Below are 22,524 nucleotides of genomic sequence, written 5' to 3'. Positions count from 1 at the left end.
TTTACATAAAACTACGACTACTGTGGGCTATTTAAAACAACTTTCTGTGTTGGTTTTGTGATTCATAGTGAACGTTTAAGCTAAATAATAAAAATTCTACCCACAAAAATTAAAAACTGCTACAACCGGCTCCTATACTTCCACATTTTCGCCTTTAAATTATAGCGCGTGCTGGCGCAGTGGTTTTTGCGCTCGCTTTAACTGGTCCGACTGCAAGACCTCGGGTTCGAATCTATCCGCCGCTTCATAGTGTTTTTGGAACTTTAAATTTGTTATTTGAATTTATCTCATTGCGAAGTCGAAGGATGGCAGTTAGTACAATTGTGCCCAAAGTAGAAATGCTTTGTGTAGCCTGTGGTGAAGAACCCCCGCCACCCAATGAGAGGGAAAAATCTCTCTGTGCCTACTGTAAACAAAACTATCATCTAAAATGTTTGAGCATTGATGTTGAATCGTATATGAAACTGGATGCTAAGACTAGAGCAACGTGGAAATGCCCAACTTGCGTCAAAGTAACTAGACGGCGCCGTGGAGGGGACTACTCGAGTACACCTGTTAGAGAGGTTGTGACATTGGATGACTCAATAAAGCAGCACGATGACTCTTCTATTACTTCGCCGTTGTCGTCAGCCCGCCCGGCAGTTGCCGGGGATGTCACACTTGAAAATATTGCTCAACTTCTAGATTCGAAACTTAACGCGAAATTTGAGTCATTTAAGACCTCGTTTTATTCTGAGATGAGATCTTTAATCAAGGATGAAGTTATGAAGGGGACTGCAGAGATGCGGGAAGATTTCACGAAGACTACGGATTTCTTACAACACGAACAAAAAGATCTCAAATCCAACTTGGCGTTAACTGAGACAAGGGTCAAGTCATTGGAGCAGCAAAATGTCACACTACAGAGTGAACTCACGTCACTTAAACGTAGGCTCGAATCAATTGAGAAGGTATCACGCAGTCGCAACGTGGAGGTGCAATCTGTTCCCGAAAGACGGACTGAAAACGTCGTGACGATCGTCAAGAACTTGTTTGAGACTGTCAACGTACCTATCAACGATACTGATATCACTTGCCGAAGAGTGGCTAAACTACCCACAACCTCAGCTGACCGGCCCCGGAATATACTGATTACACTTCCGTCCACAAGACATCGTGACAATCTTCTTTCTGCCGTCAAACGCTTCAATAAAGATAACCGTCGTAACTTGCTGAATTCCGAACATCTTGGAGTGCCTGGCGAAAAGACTCCGGTATATGTGTCCGAACATTTATCGCTAGAATGTAAAGAACTTCATGCTGCTACACGCAAAGCAACTCGCGATAAGTTTAAATACGTATGGGTTAAGTTTGGCAACGTTTATGTGAGAAAGGATGACAACTCGTCGGTCATACGCATACAAAATAAAGATTGCCTAGCTAAATTAATTTTGTAAGGATTCATTTTGATTTATTTGTTTTCATTGTTTTATTATTTTTATTTTTTGCTTTTGTTTGGTCCTATCACATGTTTTGATTATGTTACTGTACTATCAAAATGTAAATCGCATGCGTTCCAAAATTAACGAATTTTATCTTGAATTATTAAATGCTAATTATGACGTAATTTGTTTAAGTGAGACCAACTTTGACTCTGGAATTTTTAGCGAGGAATTATTCGACGAGCGTTACAATGTTTTTAGGAGAGACAGACTTGATTGTGCATATACTAGACGTAAGCGTGAGGGTGGCGGTGTGCTAGTGGCAGTCAGAAAATGTTTTAGTGTTACTCGTAGGTCATCATGGGATAGTAATTATGAAGATATTTGGATCACAATTCTTCCCTGTAGACCTGGCTCGATACCTTTAAATATCTGTGTCTGTTATTACCCACCATATCTTGATTCCGCAGACGTTGATAATATCATGTTACATTATGAAAATATACTACTAAATAATAGTACATCGGGCTCTTTTATCATAATAGGGGATTTCAATATTCGTGATATTTATTGGGAAATCTCCCTTGACACCAATGTTGTTACACCTTTGGAATCAAATAGTGGTAAAGCGACACAGCTTTTAAATACAATGTCACTATGTGGCCTCAGTCAATACAATACATTTAAAAATCGCAATCAGGCACTGTTAGACTTAATACTCTCAAACAGAAACGATCTAAGTGTCATTGAAGCCAAACCACTAGTCAAAATCGACAACCAACACCCATGTCTAGCTATTACTCTTGACTCAAACACATTTCAATTTAGAAGCATAAACTATAACTCTAAATCAAGGAAGCCAAACTTTTTTAAATGTGATTATAACAAACTGAAGGCTTATCTCGTCAATATTGACTGGCACGAACTCCTGGATGATTTGGATGTAGACTGTGCTGTTGAATCGCTCTATCAGGTGCTCAATGAAGCCATTACTCTTTTTGCTCCCCTTCAAATAAGTAAATCAGATAAGTATCCATACTGGTACAGTTATCCTTTAATACGCTGTCTTAATGAGAAAACAAAATATCACAAACTGTACAAAAAGTTCGGCAATCCTAGAGATTACGACACATTTGATATGCTGAGGTCACGCAGTAAAAAGTTAATAAAGGCGTGTTATAATTCTCTTCAAAAGGATGTGGAGGACAGTTTAGACGCCAATATCAAGGCATTCTGGAAGTTTGTAAATCGTAAAAAATCTAGCACAGGTATACCTGAATCTGTAAGCTATGATGGTAGATCTGCAAATGATCCTCATGGAATTTGTGAGTTATTTTCGGAATACTTTGCATCAGTTTACGAAAGGCATGGTGATATGCTAAGCTCACATTTTCGAATGCCTGATAGGAGTCATTTAACACTTTCCCAAGCTAGGCTTGATAGGGATGACATTGTTAAACAAATACAGAAACTTGATGTTTCTAAGGGTCCTGGTCCGGATGGTATTCCTGCTTTACTTGTCAAGACCTGCTGCAAGGAACTTGGCTGGCCCTTGTGGATCATCTTTAATAAGTCACTGGAAACTGGAGTTTTTCCTACAATGTGGAAAAATGCTTTTATTATACCCATTTTTAAATCCGGCGATAAATCTAAATGTGAAAATTATAGACCTATAAGTATTCTCTCCTGCCTTGCTAAGCTCTTTGAGTCGCTTATATACATTCATGTATTTAACCATGTCAAACAGCGAATAACTGGCCTTCAACATGGTTTTGTTAGCGGGAGGTCGACGGTCAGCAATTTATTGTTGTACAAAAATTATATATGTTCTGCATTTGCAAAACGCCAACAAGTAGACTCCATATATACAGACTTTTCTAAGGCTTTTGACAAAGTCAACCACCATATACTTTGTGCAAAACTCGAGTCTTATGGGATCCATGGGAGTCTACTTAGATGGTTGGAATCTTATCTATCCAGACGAAATCAAATAGTGGCTATCAGAGGATATCTTTCTACACCGGTCGTAGTCACTTCAGGCGTCCCGCAGGGATCCCACCTTGGACCCCTTCTTTTCATTATATTCATTAACGACCTAGCTGATTACATTTCTAGTGAATGCTTATTATATGCAGATGACATGAAAATATTTCGGACCATTGACAATCTTCATGACTGCCTCGCTCTTCAACAAGACATTAATACTACGCGTCAATGGTGCATTTTAAACAAAATGCACTTAAATGCGGATAAATGTTTTGTTCTTACCTTTACAGCCAAAAAGAAGCATCAAGATTTTGTGTACTACATTGATAGTAAGCCACTGTTACGTAAGGAGATGGCGAAGGATCTTGGAGTGATCTTTGACTCTAAGATGACCTTCCGTCAGCACTATGAATACATATGCAACAAGGCTTTTAAGTTACTCGGTTTTATTATTAGAACCACAAAGGGTCTTAAAAGGCCTCGGAGCCTATTGTATTTGTTTAATGCGCTGATCAGGCCAATACTAGAATATGCTTCGGTTGTGTGGTCACCCTACTATAAAGTTCATAGCGATGAGGTGGAAAAGGTTCAAAGGTGTTTCCTTCGTTCAGTCTGTAGGCGATACGGACTTGCTCGGCGTCTACCATCCTATGACAGCAGACTAAAGTATTTCAAATTTTGTCAGCTACACACGAGAAGACAGCACTGTAATCTTGTCTACTTACATAAAATCATTCACTCGGTAGTTGACTGTCCTGACCTGCTGAGACTCATTAACTTCAACGGCAATATTCGTCAGCGCGTACCTAGACTATTCCGCATGGATGTTTATAAAAATAACACCTCTTTCTACAATCCCATTATAAAGATGTGCCGTGACTATGATGTTCTTAAGCATTGTAATGCTGATCTTGATATTTTCGACAATAATATTGCGAAGTTTAAACGATTATTGTGGTCTCACTTGCTTCTTTAGCTATCTTACTTAGTTTTGTTTTGGCCTTATGGTAATGTTTTTAGTGTATTAATAATTATTGAACTGTATTGTTTATCCTTAGTTTCTGTTCTTTCTACTATTTTGTCATGCTGTGTACACTATTTTTTTTGGATTGTAGACTAGTTCTAGACCTGTTTCGAGTTATGTCATATGTGTATTGTTTGCAATCTGTTTGTGTACCTTTATTAATAAAATAAAATAAAATAAAAATAAAGATATGGAAAGAGTCTCATAATTTTTTGACAATTAACAAAGATTGTTCTGTTAACAATGGAAGATATAGGAAAGGGTTTGATGTGTTCATTAATTTCAATTCATAAATTGACGCTATTAAAACTAACGTCAGTTTTGACTAATGATTTATAAATAGCAGTCGTAAATTTGGTTGTATAAAATGGATCAACATACTAAGAAACAGTTAATACAGTCTGTAGAATCAATTAAAAGTAAAATTAAGCAGATGCGAGATGAAGAATATCAAAACGATATTACAATGAATAGGATGCTAAAGCCTGTTGCAGAACCTTTAAAGCGTTTAATTGAAATGAAGTACCCTGAAAATAATTATAATGTAAAAAAACCTAATTCTATAAATGACGAAGATAGTATGAATTTAAGTTTTTCTACTACTTTTGATGATGCGCGTAACAATAGTACAGACATCGATTTGGAAGAAGAAGAGAACAAAAAAAATACTTTGGAAAAGTCGCTGAAGAAAGAGGATATTGCTAAAATTTACGGTACGATAAATATTCCATTTGGTATACGGAGCGTTAACAAACAATTTAAATTGGGTAATACAGAAGTAACCTTTTCTGCTATAGATGATCCCTTAAATAAAGATACAATATACATAAATATAGGAAATAACCATCGTTATGAATTAACACCAGGCTTAAGAGAACTTCTCTTGTGTAGGAAACCTGACACTACACTGATATCAGATAAAGATAAACTAGTATACAAAGACCTGTTAAACAGTACTAATGCACATAAGAGAGATTTTAATCCCACTGGCCAGCTTAAAGGAGACAAAGGTATAAAATATCGTGAAATAATTAAACCACTTTTTACAGAGTCGATTAATAGTAATCTAGCTAAAACTGAACATAAACACGGAGGAAATTTGCCCAAGTTAAAGCAATATACAGAAAATGCTGATTTCGTATATTGGGATGATCCTAACGAATTGATTGAGAGATTGAAGCTATTAATTGCATCAAGAGATGCTGGTAATAGTAATCACGATAATGAAATTTTATCAATTATTGAAGAGTTGAAGGAAGCTGGCTTTATAAAGGAATAAATATAGCACATTTTTTAATTATACTTCAGTAACGAAGCGCTATTTAAACATGAATGTTGACAAATTCGGACATCATATTATATGTAAAAGGAAGAAGTTTGGTAGTAGTGAATCATTATTAGAATGTGGTTTAAAACTGACTAATGATGGGAATTTAACTGCATGAAATAAAATTATTAAAAATATTCAAATCCCTATCTGGATGATGATGATTGCGCTACCAAGGAGTACGTAGATAAATCTTTTGAAAATTGCATTAAGACTCTTAAAACTCTAGATCAGTTAGTTCAACAAGCTATCTTAAGAATTCAAAATTTAGAAAACAAATCTTTAAAAAAGAAATGAGCAAAATAGATGTAATAAATGAAATACATAAAAATGCAAGAGTCAATTTTCCACGAAGGCATGTAATAATGAAAGATATTGATGATTTATGGCAAGCGGACTTAGTTGATATGCAAGCTTTTTGTAGAGAAAATCATGGGTATAACTACATTTTAGTAATTATTGACACATTTTCAAAATTTGCTTGGGCATTTCCGCTAAAACAGAAAACTAAAACTATCGTATGCAAAGTTTTAGAGGAATTACTGAATAAAGGGCGTATTCCTAAAAATTTACAAACTGATCTGGGGACGGAATTTTATAACAAAGAATTCAAAAAACTAACAAACAAATTTAAAATAAATCATTATTCCACATATTCTACGAAAAAAGCATCCATAGTGGAAAGATTCATAAGAACTCTTAAATCGAAAATGTATAAAAGATTCAGTTTTAAAGGAAACTATAAATGGATTGATGGTCTCTTAGATAATGTTATCCGAGAATATAATCAAACATATCATAGAACAATTGGTCTAAAGCCAATACAGGTAAATGAAAACAATAAAAAAAAACATTTTAAAGAGATATGCCACTGCAGTATATTCAAAATCAATAAAAGATAACAAAAAATTAAACGTTGGCGACTTCGTTAGAATAAGTAAATACAAAGGAACTTTTGAAAAAGGATATACTCCTAATTGGTCGACAGAATTATTTAAAATCATTAAAGTTCAAAATACAAGTCCAGTTACTTATTTAATAGAAGATACAAGACAACAGCCTATTTTAGGAGCATTTTATCCACAAGAACTTCAGAAAACAAAACACCCTCATATTTACCTAGTTGAAAAAGTTTTGAAAAGAAATCGGAAGAAAGTTTTAGTAAAATGGTTAGGATTACCTTCAAGTGAAAACAGCTGGATTGAAAAGACTAATGTGCTGTAACTGACTCATAAATTATCACGAAAACTGTGCGTCTTAATATAATAAAATTTTATTCGAGCGTTTCAATCAGTCTTATATAGAGCATGAACCAAAGTGGTCTCCTCAATTGGTTTATTAATCATTTACCCTTTGAGCTACATTTACCTGGATATAATTATTGCGGGCCCGGTACTAAATTGCATAAAAGACTTGCACGTGGAGATAAAGGAATCAATCAATTAGACGAATATTGCAAGGAACACGATATTGCCTACGATTTATCATCTTGTTTAAGTGATCGTCATAAAGCTGATATAAAATTAATGAATATGGCAAGAAAACGTATTTCAGCTCCTGACTGTAGTCTTGGAGAAAAGATAGCTGCTCACTTAGTAAATAAAACTATGCTTACCAAAATAAACACTGGTGCTGGTTTAAATAACAACAAAAATAAGTTGGCTATTAAAGCAAGTTCTGGTACTGGTTTAAGGAAGCATTTAAAACAAATCATTGCTCATACCAAAAAACATGTAAATAAAATGAAACCTAAGTGTAAAAAAATTGCAATAGAGTTGGCAATAGCTGCTGCTAAAGAATTGGCAGCTGATTCATCTATTAAATTACCACGTGTTATTCCTGTACCCAAAACTGGAGGCGTTCTACCACTAATACCAATTTTTGCTGGATTGTCTGCTGCTGGGAGTTTAGCCGGTGGCGCTGCAGGAATCGCTAAAGTAGTCAATGAGTTTAAAGCTGCTAAAAAGCGTTTCACCGAGTTAAAAAGACATAATGAAAAAATGGAAGCACTTTGTATAGAAAAAGGGTTACATCTTAAACCGCATAAGGATGGATTTGGAATATATGTAACAGATAGAAAAAACTAAATCGAAGGCTACCCAATCGAGCTCTTACTAATATCGATATTCTGAATCATGCAACAGACATCCCATATTTTCGAGGAGTATTTATGCGAGATACGTTGCCGAACTACGCACTTCGTAAAGAATGTGGGATCCTTAATTTAGACAGTTCAGATAATCCGGGGTCTCATTGGGTGGCCTATGTTAAGTTGGATAATTACATTGAATATTTTGATAGTTATGGTAATTTAAAACCGCCTAAAGAATTTTTAAAATATGTTGGATGTAATATTCGTTACAATTATGATAATGTACAGCGAGATCACCCTTTTAACTGTGGACATTTGTGTATAAAATTCCTTAAAGATTTCTGGCGTAGAAACAAAATCAAATAAATAAGTCTTTAAAGGAATACAACATTTAGTATGCAATCATGTCTATCACGTTAAGCATTGCTGGAAAAAAATCAAAATTGGAATCATATTTTCAACCACCCTTGAATATAGATGATAAATATGAATGTGGATTACTTTATTTTTCTGCTGTGAACTCAATACCAAATATAAACGCACATAACAATATTTTTTCTTACGGGATTGAAGGTAAACAAATAAAAATTCCTTATGGAGTGTATAGTTTATTTGATATAGTTGAATACCTTCAAAGTAAATTAAAGGATTGTGAATTAATAATAAGACCCAACAATAATACTTTAACGTGTTCTTTATTTTGTTCAGAAATTGTCAATTTTGATGCAAAGAATAGCTTAGGACATCTGCTGGGTTTCTCGAGTATTAAATTAGAAGCTAATAAATGGCATGAGTCCATCAATCCGGTTAACATTTTGCCAGTGTCCGTAATCAGGATCGAGTGTGACCTCGTGCGAGGCTCATTTACTAACGGCTTACCATCGCATATTATATACGAATTTATACCAAACGTATCTCCAGGTCATCGTTACATAGAAGTTCCCAAAAATATAATTTATTTTCCTGTTGAGAAACACAGTATTTCGTCTGTATGTTTAAATATTATCGATGAGCACAATAATTATATTGACTTCAGAGAAGAAAATATTCAACTGTGTCTTCATTTACGAAAATCAAGATGATTTTATTTAATAAAACTCCTTACAATACTTTAAGATGCATCAATGCTACGCAAAGAGTGAAAGTGCAAAGACGTATCAAATCAGCAAGAAAAATTACTAAAACCAATAAAGATTTTCTCCGTGCTCTCGGATTTAAAATATGAATATACTTCAAATAACTGATTTACCGCAATTCGACAATTCAATAGAAAGTTATGAAATCCATACTTATAATCCCTATAATAACAGTTTTAAAGAAAATGATGAAATCAGGATACCGATACATCAGCAAGACTTGTACATATTACCATCAGCCAGTTCTATTTACATTGAAGGACATGCAACCCTCATTGGAAAAGATCGGAAGCCTATTCACAAAGCAGTGAGCTTCACGAATAACTTTGCTATGTTTTTGTTCCAAGATATCAGATACGAGATGAACGGTGTTGAAATAGATCGCATTAAAAATTCTGGAATAACAACAACTATTAAATCATATGTATCGATGAATGAAGGTGAAAGTAAAGTTGCAGCTTTATGGGGGTGGAACACGACAACCGGAACTATAAGTACAACTGGTAGTTTCAGTGCTGTTTTACCGCTAAACAGAATAATGGGGTTCGCAGAAGATTATAGTAAAATAATCATGAATTGCAAACATGAACTTATACTAACTAGAAGTAATTCCAACTTAAACAGCGTAAAGTTTTCGGAAGATATTGATGACATCAAAATAGACATACAGAGAGTACAATGGCGTGTACCACATATAAAAGTATCAGATCGCGAAAGGATATTATTACTTAAACATTTAGATAAAGATAAACCTATTCAAATAGCTTTCAGGAATTGGGATTTATATGAGTATCCTTTGTTACCTAAAACTACAAAACATTCCTGGTCTATCAAAACGGCTTCTCAACTCGAAAAGCCACGATATGTTATATTTGGGTTGCAAACTGATAGAAAAAACAATCAATCAAAAGATTGTTCTATATTTGACCATTGTAATTTAACTAACGTTACCCTTTTCTTAAATTCACAATATTATCCATACGATGCGCTTAATTTAAAATTCAATGAAAGTAAATACTGTATATTATACGAAATATATACAAAATTTCGTCAGTCTTATTATAACTCTTCACTCGACCCGTTGCTCGATCTGTACAACTTTAAAACCAAGGCACCGTTATTTATTATTGATTGTTCTAGGCAGAATGAAAATTTGAAATCTGGACCTGTAGATGTCCGTTTGGAGATAGAGAGTTTGTCTGATTTTCCTGATAATACAACAGCATATTGCCTTATTATTAACGACCGACTTGTGGAATATAAACCTTTGAGTAATATAGTGCGCAAGTTATCATGAACGCTATTGTAGATGTTCAAGGTTTTAAAACTGACGCAAACGAGTTTATACTAAAAGAGATAGCGATTGTCTGTAAAAATCAAACTCATGTTCTTTTAATAAGACCGCCATACCCATTTTATGACTTAACTAACACTGAAAGAAAGCAAGTATCTTGGATAGAAAGGAATAGAGGAATATATTGGCGAGAAGGTTACATTCCATATTCAAGCTATAAGAGCTATATTTATGAGTTTCTTAAAGAAAAAACTATTTTCACTAAAGGTAATGAAAAACAGATATGGATTCAACAAATATTTCAAAACAAACATGTGTATAATTTAGAAGATAAAGGTTGTCCTAATCTATTAAATTTGTATGATAAGTATAAATGTTGTGAAGATGTACTTTCTTGTATTTATCATCCTAGAATATGTGCATTAAAAAATGTAATTTGTCTAAAGAAATGGTGTAAAGAAAATAAACTTTTTATATAAAACTGTTTTTTTGTATTTTTATGTTTTTTCTATCCATCCGATATCTGTGAATAACATTCAAATGAATATATCTTCGTTACTCTGTTACTTCATTCATTATAATAGAGAAAACACTACAAAGACGACATCCCATTAATTAAAAGATGACTTTAAATATTGGAGATTTGGTTGAAATATCAATTATGGAGTGGTGTATCTTTGGATGGACTGTCGAGATCATAGGGTTTGAACAATATGAAGGATTTTTATTACTTAATAGTAATAATAATAAAAATACATTCAAGAAAAATTGGAAAAGACCTGGTACTAAATTACTATGTCAAGTACTCCGAATAGATAGAAAGTTCGTTGATCTAATAGAGAATGATTCATCACGATCAGACTAGCCTACGATCAGCGTTCGTTTATCCCGCATCTGATCAGAGAAAAAGCTATTTGTTATCAGGTTCTGTTCAATAGCAGTTTTAATTAAACTGCTCATTCAAAGCATAGTTTTACGAATAAATCGATAAGAAAAGCTGGTTGCTTAGTATCTTTTAGAATATTGAATTAAGTTATGGCAACACTGAGTTGCTTTTGTTTGGTCTGTCAGCGGTTCGGTTGGGCGGCAAGTCGAGGGATTTTCTGATGTATTGTTACATTACGTTTGTAGAGTGATTGTGGAGTATACTCATAATTAGAATAGACGAAGATAACTCTTTTGAATAGAAGATTGTGGATATACTATTAATTCAAATGGTAAAATTGGGGGTTCTGGATCTTTTCTGATCCAGAATCCCCAATTTTACACTACTCTAATAAAATAAAATAAAATAAAATTTAGGGTGTATCTGTGTGTTTTGTAAAGTTCTACTAGGAAGGCGCTATGACCCGCACTTCAATATATCATCTGACTATAGATAATTATCAGGAGGATCACGAAAGTAAAATAACTATTTAAAGTTGCTGAAATTATATTATTCACTTTAAAGGACTAACAATTACAATTTTGAAGATACGTTAGTGACACCGAAAATATTTAACACGGTAATTAAGTTTGGGCATAGTAGCTAGCCCGGTGACGGAACGGGAGAGACTGGCTAGCCGCGGGGCAACGCAGGCGCTGCTACCAAAAATGCTGACATAACAAAAATGTATTAAATGTGTCGCTACAGTACTCCCCTTCCTTCAAGAAAAATTTTGTTTTCAAAAAAAAAATTTAATTCCAAAAACACTAAACATCAAACCAATTCAATTTAGATTCAATTCAATTTACAATGAGTATGCTTAAACAAAACAAACCGTACTAAGAACATTATCGGACTTGACACAATGTAAACAAAAGTTTCATGTTACTTCTCAGACTAAGCTGTTACTAAGAACTATTTACTGTTACATTGTTAGAAAATGCAAAATGACACTACTTCATTGTTACAATTTGGTTTCCAAAAGTAAAATGTATTAAAATGAACAATACAATATTATAAGTACTATAAACTATGTTAGTTACAATGTTTCTTATACTATGTTAGTGAAATGACACAATTCAAAGTATCTAAAAATAAAATTTAAACGGTACGATTTTATTTGAAAACGTTTGACCAAATGATAAAATTAAATTGTATGCCAAAAATTAGAAATTTAGAAATCAAAAATCAAAAATCAAAAATCAAAAATCAAAAATCAAAAATCAAAAATCAAAAATCAAAAATCAAAAATCAAAAATCAAAAATCAAAAATCAAAAATCAAAAATCAAAATCAAAATAGTTTATTTGCTTTAAATAGTACATCAATATATAACCTCGTTATTGGGACTTCCTAGTAAGCCTCATTTAAAGACCTGTGTCAGGAAGCCCCGCTCTTCCTAATCGGTATTACATCTTTGACAGTACTATTTATTTCTTTTAACAAAAATAATCAACGTTTAAATAAATACAAATGCTTATTAGATAAGATGTGTGTGTGTGTATGTGTGTTTGTGTGTGTGATAGCCCTACGATGCGACAGCGTCTTGGGATCGGAAGCTGCTATTGTTATAGCAGCTTCCACTAACACCTACACGTGTGTTTGTGTGTGTGTATGTGTGAGTATGTGTAAGCGTAAGTGAGTGTATTTGTGTTATTATGTAGTGTATTTCAGCAGTGCTTCTGTGTTCTCATAGGTTAAGTTTTTGATCCATTCTACAATACATTTCTTGCAGTAGGGATTTTTCTTTTCATGAATGTTTAGTATTTTATTAAGTTGATTGTAAAGATGTCCTGATTGTGTTGAATATTGTCTTTTTGCAAAAGACGTTCTACTATATTTTGTTATAATAATATTATCTTTCCTTCTAGTAGGTGGCCTAGTATGATCATAAGGTTCACATTTATGTCTTCTTAAAACAGATAGTAAAATATACAATTGTCGTACGGTTAATAAGCCGGACATTTTGTACAGTTCTGTCGTTGGAAACCTCATTTTCTGAAAGTACATTACTTTTAGTAGGCAACGGTTACCTCTTTCAACTTCTAGGAATTTTGTTTTTAGTGCGCCTCCCCAGATTGGTATGCAATATCCCACTACGGACTGTACTAGAGTAATATATATTTGGTTAATAAGTTTATTTGATGCAATGTGTCGTAATCTTCAGTCTCAATCCGAACGTCGATCGGAGCGCGCGCGCGTACTCTTGCGGCACGTTGCCGATCCGACCGGCGCACGCGATCACGCTACAATTACCTATTATTATTACGGTTAACAAAAAGTGGAGATTCTACTTATTACGTGAAATATGGAGTGTGCGAAATGTAAGAAAGTGCTGGCAAAGAAAGGCTCGCATTTTATATGTCAGGGGCCTTGTCGAGGAACGTTTCACAGAAGCTGCGTCAAAGGTTTGGCTGCCGACATGAAGGCAGGATTACAACAACTGTGAGGAGGACGACGACGAGGATGATGAGCTGGACGATGGAGGTCAGGACTTTCAAAAGATCTTTAAAGATATTCAAAGCAAGGTCAGTGCTATTCCCGGCTTTAAAAAACAGCTAGATGCCATTAAACAAAGTATGAGCGTACTCTCGGACAAATATGACACTTTACTATTAGAGCATGAGCAATCAAAACAAAAAATCAACAAGCTTGAAAAGAATGTCATTAACATCAGCAATAAATCTAGAGCAAAAGGTGCAGGAATTCGAACAAACCACTCGTAAGTACAACATCGAAATTGTAGGTATTGAACAGCTGCCCGATGAGAATATAATGAGCATCGTTACTAAAGTAGGAAATGCAATACAGGCCAGGAGTGAGGACATCGAATGGGCACGACGCAACCAGACACGAAAACAAGGAAATACTGATAAACCACCTTCAATTATAGTTGACACCAGGGTTGATGAGGTTGGTAATTCACCTCTCAATCCACACGATAGAAGAAGAATTATAGTTGCATTCAAGACCTCTGGTACTGGTTCCCGGGACTCATGGCTTGCACAGCGTCGCAAACTAATTGATGTTACAAGTAGCACTATAACAGGCGGTACAAAGAACAACAAAATCTATATTAACGAGGATCTAACAAAAGCAACTCGAGTTTTATTATGGAATACCAAGAAGCAGCTTCATGGCGTGTACAAGTATATATGGGTAGTCAACGGTAAAATACTCGTAAAGAAAGAAGAAGGTGAAAAGTCTATATGGGTGCGATCCGAAAGCGATATCAGTGACCTACTCAATTGATTTCCTTATTTATCTAATATTCATTTATTGTGTTTTACTTAAATCCGTAACATTCGGGAACATTGACTGTATTGAATCAATAACAGATGATTCAATTAATACGGACAGAACGAGCTGTTTCAATAAATGGCTAGTATCATTAAAGATTAATAAAGATTTTTGTATATTACATATCAATATAAGGTCTATTAAGAAACATTTTGCAGAGTTACTTGTAACATTACATAAGAATCTAAAAGATATTGACATATTAGTTATAACCGAACCGAACATTAACTTTACATTATTAAGTTTTTATAAAATCAAAGGTTTCAAAATAAATAGTTTTACGCGCACGGGCCGCAGCGGAGGAGGGGTCATAGTTTACACACGCGTAGGTATACAGGTGCAATTGAACGAAGTGGCAACGTCGCTTGCGACTCGATCGGGAACCGCGGAGTGCGTTTCTATAACACTCGACATGGATAATGATCCTATACAATTATTATGTCTTTATAGACCGCCTAGAATCAATAAACAGGATAAAATTTTACTTTTTCTACAAGATTTACGTAACTTACTTGAAAGCTTACCAAAAAACAATAAAATTATTTTATGCGGGGATATTAATATAAACCTTTTAAACAAGAATAATAAGTATGTAATTGAATATGAAACTATAATGGCTGAATTTGGACTGATAAAATGTATTAACCAAATAACACGTAAAGAAATTGTAATGGGTAATATAGTCGAATCTTGTATAGACCACATTTATATTCGTGCACCGTCAGCTACAATTGATTCAGCCGTAATAGAACATAAAGTGTCGGATCATTATTATGTGTCAGCAGTGGTACAATGGAACCGCGCAGCTCCGCCACTCCCGCGCGAGCGCGTAGCCACAGAACGCCAGTATCCTGCGCTAGTGACAGGACAAGGACTTTTTCCAAACCGGCGGCGCATACTTGACAATCGTATGGTTAGAGAAAGATTGCTGTCTACTAGTTTTGAAGATCTCATGTCATTGGATTGTCCTATAGAATTGTATAAAGCATTAACGCAAATATTTCATAATATTTATAATGAGTGTTACGTAATAAAAGTATTTCGAAATAGTAATAGGAATAATAAAACTTGGGTTAATGATAATTTAAAGAAAATGTTAAAAGAGAGAGATAGACTTTTCGAAATATGGAGTAATGAGCCAAAGAATATGTTGAAACGACTAGATTATACCAAATATAGGAATAAATGTACAAAACAAATTAATAAGAGCAGAAACGAATATGATAAACAATGTATATTAGAGTGTAATAAAAATATAAAGAAAATTTGGGAAAGAATAAATATACTAATGGGCAAAGAAAGATTATGTTTAGATAGTAGTATAAGGTCTAATATGGGTAAACTAGGAAGTGATAAATATATATGTGATAAGTTTGCAGATACGTTTTCGGACGAAATATCAGAGATATAACATGTATGTAATGATCTATGGTTAAACAGGGATAACTATGTAAACAAATCGGATATGAGCATGAGATGGCAACCGGTTACAAGCAAACAAGTGAAAAAAGTAATTAATAATATGAATAGTAAAAAGTCACCGGGCAGTGATCTTGTGCGTATGTCCAATATTCAAACTATTACAGATAAAATAAGCCCAGTAATTGCGAAGTTGGTTAATATTTCAGTCAGTAACTATAAATTTCCTAATAAACTAAAAGAAGCAATTATACGCCCTATTTATAAAAAAGGTGACCATAAAACTTTCTCTAATTATAGACCTATTGCAATTTTATCAAGTATTGATAAAATTATGGAAAAATGTATAATCAACCAACTTGGCAATTATCTTCAAAACAATAACATACTAAGTTCTTGTCAGCATGGCTTCCAAAAAAGGTAAAAGCACTAGCACTCTATTGTCTAATTTTACTGATGAGATTAACGGTTATTTAGCGAATAAACAGTTTGTAGTGACAGTATTTTTCGATTTTAAAAAAGCGTTTGACACTTTAGAAACGAGTACATTATTGAACGCAATGGAAGAGTGTGGAGTGGGAGAACCGCTGAACAAATGGTTCCGCGATTATCTCACCTCGCGCTCTTATAAAGTTAGATTGGGTGACACGTATAGTGACGAGAAAGCGGTCCGGTGCGGGGTGCCCCAGGGGTCCGGATGCGGACCTGTGTGCTACTTGATGCACGTTAATAGCCTGTGCGGAGTGCTGCAGCACTGCACTGCGCATATGTTCGCGGACGACCTGTGTGCTCTGCGTGCCGGCACTGACATCGAGGAGACCTGCCGTCTTGTCCAGATGGATGTGGACGCGGTTGTCAAATGGTCCCATGACAATGGAATAGTCCTCAATTCCGATAAAACTAAGCTTCTAATAATACACTCGCCATACTTGCCACTCAAACAAACACCTCATCTTATGTATACTCATACTTTTACATGTTTTCATAATAGTAGAACCAATTGTACTTGTAAACCAATAGAACGTGTTAAATGTGTCACTTATTTGGGAATGAAAGTTGATGAACATTTTTCTTGGTCTGATCACGTCAACTATATTTATAGTAAATTAAAAATATTACTGGGTAAGTTCTACCATTTAAGCTATAAAGTTCCTACTAGTACCTTAAAGTGTTTATACAAATCATTAGTCGATTCTATCTTAGGTTATGCTCTTAACTGTTATGGTCTTACAACCAAAACGAATATAGAAAAGCTAGAAAATATGCAAATTAGATTTTTAAAACTCCTTGTTAATAAAAAAACTAAAAATAAATGTAAAGATAACTATAGAATGCTATTCAAAATTTGCAAAATTCTACCTGTCAGTTTGAAACATAAATATTTATTATTAGTACTAGCTTTTGCCCGCGACTTCGTCCGCGTGGCGTGTTATATAAGAGAGAGATCTTTGTGTGTGTGGGAGTGCATACTTATGCAGTTTAGATTTTTTCATAAGTACATTTTTTTTTCCCAATAACTCCCATTTTTCAAAATACAGCCAAAAATAAACTTTATATTTACTAAGGTATGCATGCGTGCTAGATTGAATCAATTGATTGAATTGTTTTTTTTTTAATTGATTGTTCATTGAGTTTTAATTTTAATACACACTTCCTCTCTTCCCTTCAACGTTGCTGTGCCCTATAGGGTCCATGTTTTAGTTCCTATGCCTATGTAACACCCTATTGTACTACATGGAATGCAATAAATAATTTAATTGAATTGAAAATATCTATCTTACGCGGTTTCGATTTTTTCATACAAATGTTTTTTTCCCACTAACTCCCGTTTCCGTGGGAATTTTGCAATATCCTGTTGCAACTAAGCTTTAAGTTAACTAAGGTACCTGCATGCCAAATTTCAAGCGTCTAACTTAAGCGGTTTAGATTTTTCATACAAAAAGATTTTCCCGCTAATTTCCGTTGCCGTGGGAATTCCGGGAATTCCTTTCTTAGTGCACCTCTACGGTACCTAAGCTATGTCCCTTCCAAATTTCAAATGCCTACGTTTAGCCGTTCAGGCTATGCGTTGATATATGTCAGTCACTGAGTCAGTCAGTTTCTCTTTTTTATTTAGATTTGATTTTTTCATACAAATGTTTTTTCCCGCTAACTACCGTTCCCGTGGGAATTTTGTAATATCCTGTTGCAACTAAGCTTTAAGTTTACTAAAGTACCTGCATGCCAAATTTCAAACGTCTAACTTGAGTGGTTTAGATTTTTCATACAAAAGGATTTTCCCGTTAATTCGCGTTCCCGTGGGAATTTGTGAATTCCTTTCTTAGTGCACCTCCACGGTACCTAAGGTACCTGCATGACAAATTTCAAAGGTCTAACTTGAGTGGTTTAGATTTTTCATACAAAAGGATTTTCCCGCTAATTCCCGTTCTCGTAGGAATTTCGGGAATTCCTTTCTTAGTGCACCACTACGGTACTTAAGGTATCTGCATGCCAAATTTCAAACGTCTAACTTGAGTAGTTTAGATTTTTCATACAAAAGGATTTTCCCGCTAATTCCCGTTCCCGTGAGAATTTTGGGAATTCCTTTCTTAGTGCACCTCTACGGTACCTAAGCTATGTCCCTTCCAAATTTCAAATGCCTACGTTTAGCCGTTCAGGCTATGCGTTGATATATGTCAGTCACTGAGTCAGTCAGTTTCTCCTTTTATTTAGATTTGATTTTTTCATACAAATGTTTTTTCCCGCTAACTACCGTTCCCGTGGGAATTTTGTAATATCCAGTTGCAACTAAGCTTTAAGTTTACTACAGTACCTGCATGCCAAATTTCAAACGTCTAACTTGAGTGGTTTAGATTTTTCATACAAAAGGATTTTCCCGCTAATTCCCGTTCTCGAGGGAATTTCGGGAATTCCTTTCTTAGTGCACCACTACGGTACTTAAGGTATCTGCATGCCAAATTTCAAACGTCTAACTTGAGTGGTTTAGATTTTTCATACAAAAGGATTTTCCCGCTAATTCCCGTTCCCGTGAGAATTTTGGGAATTCCTTTCTTAGTGCACCTCTACGGTACTTAAGGTACTTGCATGCCAAATTTCAATTGTCTAACTTGAGTGGTTTAGATTTTTCATACAAAAGGATTTTCCCGCTAACTACCGTTCCCGTGGGAATTTTGTAATATCCTGTTGCAACTAAGCTTTAAGTTTACTAAAGTACCTGCATGCCAAATTTCAAACGTCTAACTTGAGTGGTTTAGATTTTTCATACAAAAGGATTTTCCCGTTAATTCCCGTTCCCGTGGGAATTTCGGGAATTCCTTTCTTAGTACACCTCTACGGTATCTAAGGTACCTGCATGCCAAATTTCAATTGTCTAACTTGAGTGGTTTAGATTTTTCATACAAAAGGATTTTCCCGCTAATTCCCGTTCCCGTGGGAATTTCGGGAATTCCTTTCTTAGTACACCTCTACGGTATCTAAGGTACCTGCATGCCAAATTTCAAACGTCTAACTTGAGTGGTTTAGATTTTTCATACAAAAGGATTTTCCCGCTAATTCCCGTTCCCGTAGGATTTTCGGGAATTCCTTTCTTAGTATACCTCTACGGTATCTAAGGTACCTGCATGCCAAATTTCAAACGTCTAACTTGAGTGGTTTAGATTTTTCATACAAAAGAATTTCCCTTCACTACTCTGCTCCTATTGATTGTAGCGTGATGAAAAGTAAACTATAACGTGTCCAGGAGTGTGAAGAATAATTGTACCAAGTTTCATTAAAATCCGTCCAGTAGGTTTTGTTTCTATAAGGAACATACAGACAGACAGACAGACAGACAGACAGACAGACAAAAATTTTACTGATTGCATTTTTGGCATCAGTATCGACCACTTATCACCCCCTGATAGTTATTTTGAAAAAATATTTAATGTACAGAATTGACCTCTCTACAGATTTATTATAAGTATAGATTAAAATATCCCATACAAACTTTCAACCCCTATTTCAATCTCTTCGTCCCTTCTTTTCGCAATAAAAGGTATCCTATTTTCTTTCTCAGGGTCTAAAGATTGTCTGTGCTAAATTTAATCAAAATCGGTTGAGAGGTTTAAGCGGGAAAGCGAAACAGACAGACAGGACAGAGTTACTTTCGCATTTATAATATTAGTAAGGATTATTTTCCCTCGTTAAATAGTAAACAAACTAAGTGTAGGTGTTATAATTTCGTTGACGAACTGATTACCTATCCGTTTCTTTGTCTAAAATGAGTATTACCTTATTACTATGATTGATTACTGGGCTTAAAGTTCGTATAAATGTCTATCGAATTACCTCCTCAAGTTTAAAGCGTAGCTAGTCATGTAGTACTATATTAATTATGTGGTGTAAGTAATTAGATTTTATCTGTATGTAATGTAACAGTCAGTTGAATAAAAAAACTTATACAAATCAGATCAATTAATTGGCGTAATGTGATTCTAGAAAGAGTTTTAATGTTAATAGATAGCTAGCTATAGCTATGTGTAGGTTCCTGTAGGAATGAGATATAACTGTTTAATAAAGACAGTTGCATCAAAATTTTATCATAAATTCCCTAAATTATGGCGCCTACCTACCCTCTAAGTTAGAAAAGTGATCAAATACTAACTTGAAGTCACTCAGTTTAAAAAAAAACATCGAAATCATTCCAGTAGCTATGGCGTCATGCGCTTCTTGACACGATCACAAAATCTGGATTTCCGCGGGAATGAGGTATTTTCCCGCCATAAAAAGTAGCCTGTGTCCGTGCCTAAGATCCTATCTTTAAATTAACCAAGTCTTATAAAATTCCGTTCAGACGTTAAGGCGTGAATGAGGCAAACTTTTAAAACAAACAATTAAAAATCACTAATCTAATTAGTTTTCTGTCTACTGCCTACGCCTTAAGTACGATAGCATAAATATTAATAGGCCATATCCTTTTCTAGATTACTATCTATCAGCTAACTAAATTTCATCAAAATCCGTTGAGCCGTTTAGGCATGATAGACAAAACTCCCAGCAAAAACCATAAAAAAATCACTAACTCAATTCAGTTTTCTGCCTACTTCCTACCCCCTAAGTACGATGACGTGATCAATTTGATCGTACAACCGTTTTTAGATAACCAACTATTACCTTACTAAATTTCATTAAAATCCGTTCAGCCGTTTAGACGTGAAAGAGCAAAAGTCCCAACAAAAACGACTACAAATCACTAAATCAATTTAGTTATCTGCCAACTGCCTACCCCCTAAGAACGATGGCGTGATTATTTATAGCCTATGACCATTTCTAGGTTATCATCTATCACCATACCAAATTTCATCAAAATCCGTTGAGCCGTTTAGGCGTGAAAGAGTAACAGACAGACAGACAGACAGACAGACAGACAGACAGAGTTACTTTCGCATTTATAATATTAGTATGGATTTAATCACAATAAACCAAATGTATCTGTAACAGTAAATAAAATAGTTAATAAGTATAATACTAGATCAATGGCCTCAGGCAAACTGGTGGTTCCGAGAGTATACAATTATTATGGGGATAGGACCCTAAGTAAGCGCATACCTTATCTCATCAACAGTTTGCCTGAGAACATTAAAAATGAGCCAAAAATGTTTGAAAATAAGTTAAAAAATTATTTATTAGATTTAATTTAGCACGTACTTACCTATTTTTTAATTCTTAATTATTGTAATTTAACCAAGTGAGCGAGACTGTGATCCTGCAGACAAATTGCTTATGCAATTTTGCAGGACATTGCATTTAAACTAATGCTTAATAATAATAAATAAATAAAATAAATAAAATAAAATCCATATGAATTTCCTTATTCTATCATCGACGTAATTGATGTGGTTATACCAGGTAAGATGTTTGTCCAGCAAAATTCCAAGATATTTTGTAGAATTAACTTTATCTAGGGTCTTACAGTTACAAAACTGGTTTTCTGGATTTTTGCACGTATGTATTTTAAGGTCAAAGTTGGCACTTGGTTGGGTCCTTTTGTCTATGGAATAACACATATAGATTGTTTTCTCGGAGTTCAAGGTAAGTAGGTTAGATGACAGCCAGTATGAAACCTTTGCGAGCCCTGTCTGTGCTAAGCGGAAAACAGACTCCCACGTTTCACCAGAAAAGACTAAAGCTGTATCATCGGCATACGAGAAGATTTTGCCACCGTCAACTGCCAAGTTTGTAAGATCGTTTATGTAAACGAGGAATAATGTCGGGCCAAGCACACTTCCTTGTGGGACCCCAAACAAGACATCATAGTCCCGGCTAGTATAGTCTCCAATTTTAACTCTCTGCGTACGACCATGCAGGTAGTTTTTTAACAACTGTAGGGTAGCACCTCGCACGCCAATGATTTCAAGTTTGTGTACAAGTGTGGGAAGAGAGACAGTGTCAAATGCCTTTTTCAGATCTAGGTATACAGATAGGCATTTCTTTTTATGATCTACATTATCAATTATCAAAGATGTAAGAGCTAGTATAGCGTCTTCGGTGGATAAACCCTGTCTGAATCCATACTGCGACACAGAGAGAATATTAAATTTTTCGAGATATTTTAGAAGTCGAG

General features: G+C 34.7%; 1 pseudogene; it reads left to right on the top strand.

Annotated features, from left to right (window-relative positions):
* The first annotated feature begins 458 nt into the window (after positions 1-458).
* On the top strand, positions 459-14,456 carry LOC126380926 (uncharacterized; annotated as a pseudogene).
* Positions 14,457-22,524: the final 8,068 nt, after the last annotated feature.

Source organism: Pectinophora gossypiella, unplaced genomic scaffold (genome assembly GCF_024362695.1).
Source record: "Pectinophora gossypiella unplaced genomic scaffold, ilPecGoss1.1 Pgos_31, whole genome shotgun sequence".
NCBI classification, from domain to species: domain Eukaryota; kingdom Metazoa; phylum Arthropoda; class Insecta; order Lepidoptera; family Gelechiidae; genus Pectinophora; species Pectinophora gossypiella.
The sequence above is the reverse complement of the archived record's forward strand: the minus strand, read 5'-3'. Positions and strand labels throughout refer to the sequence as shown.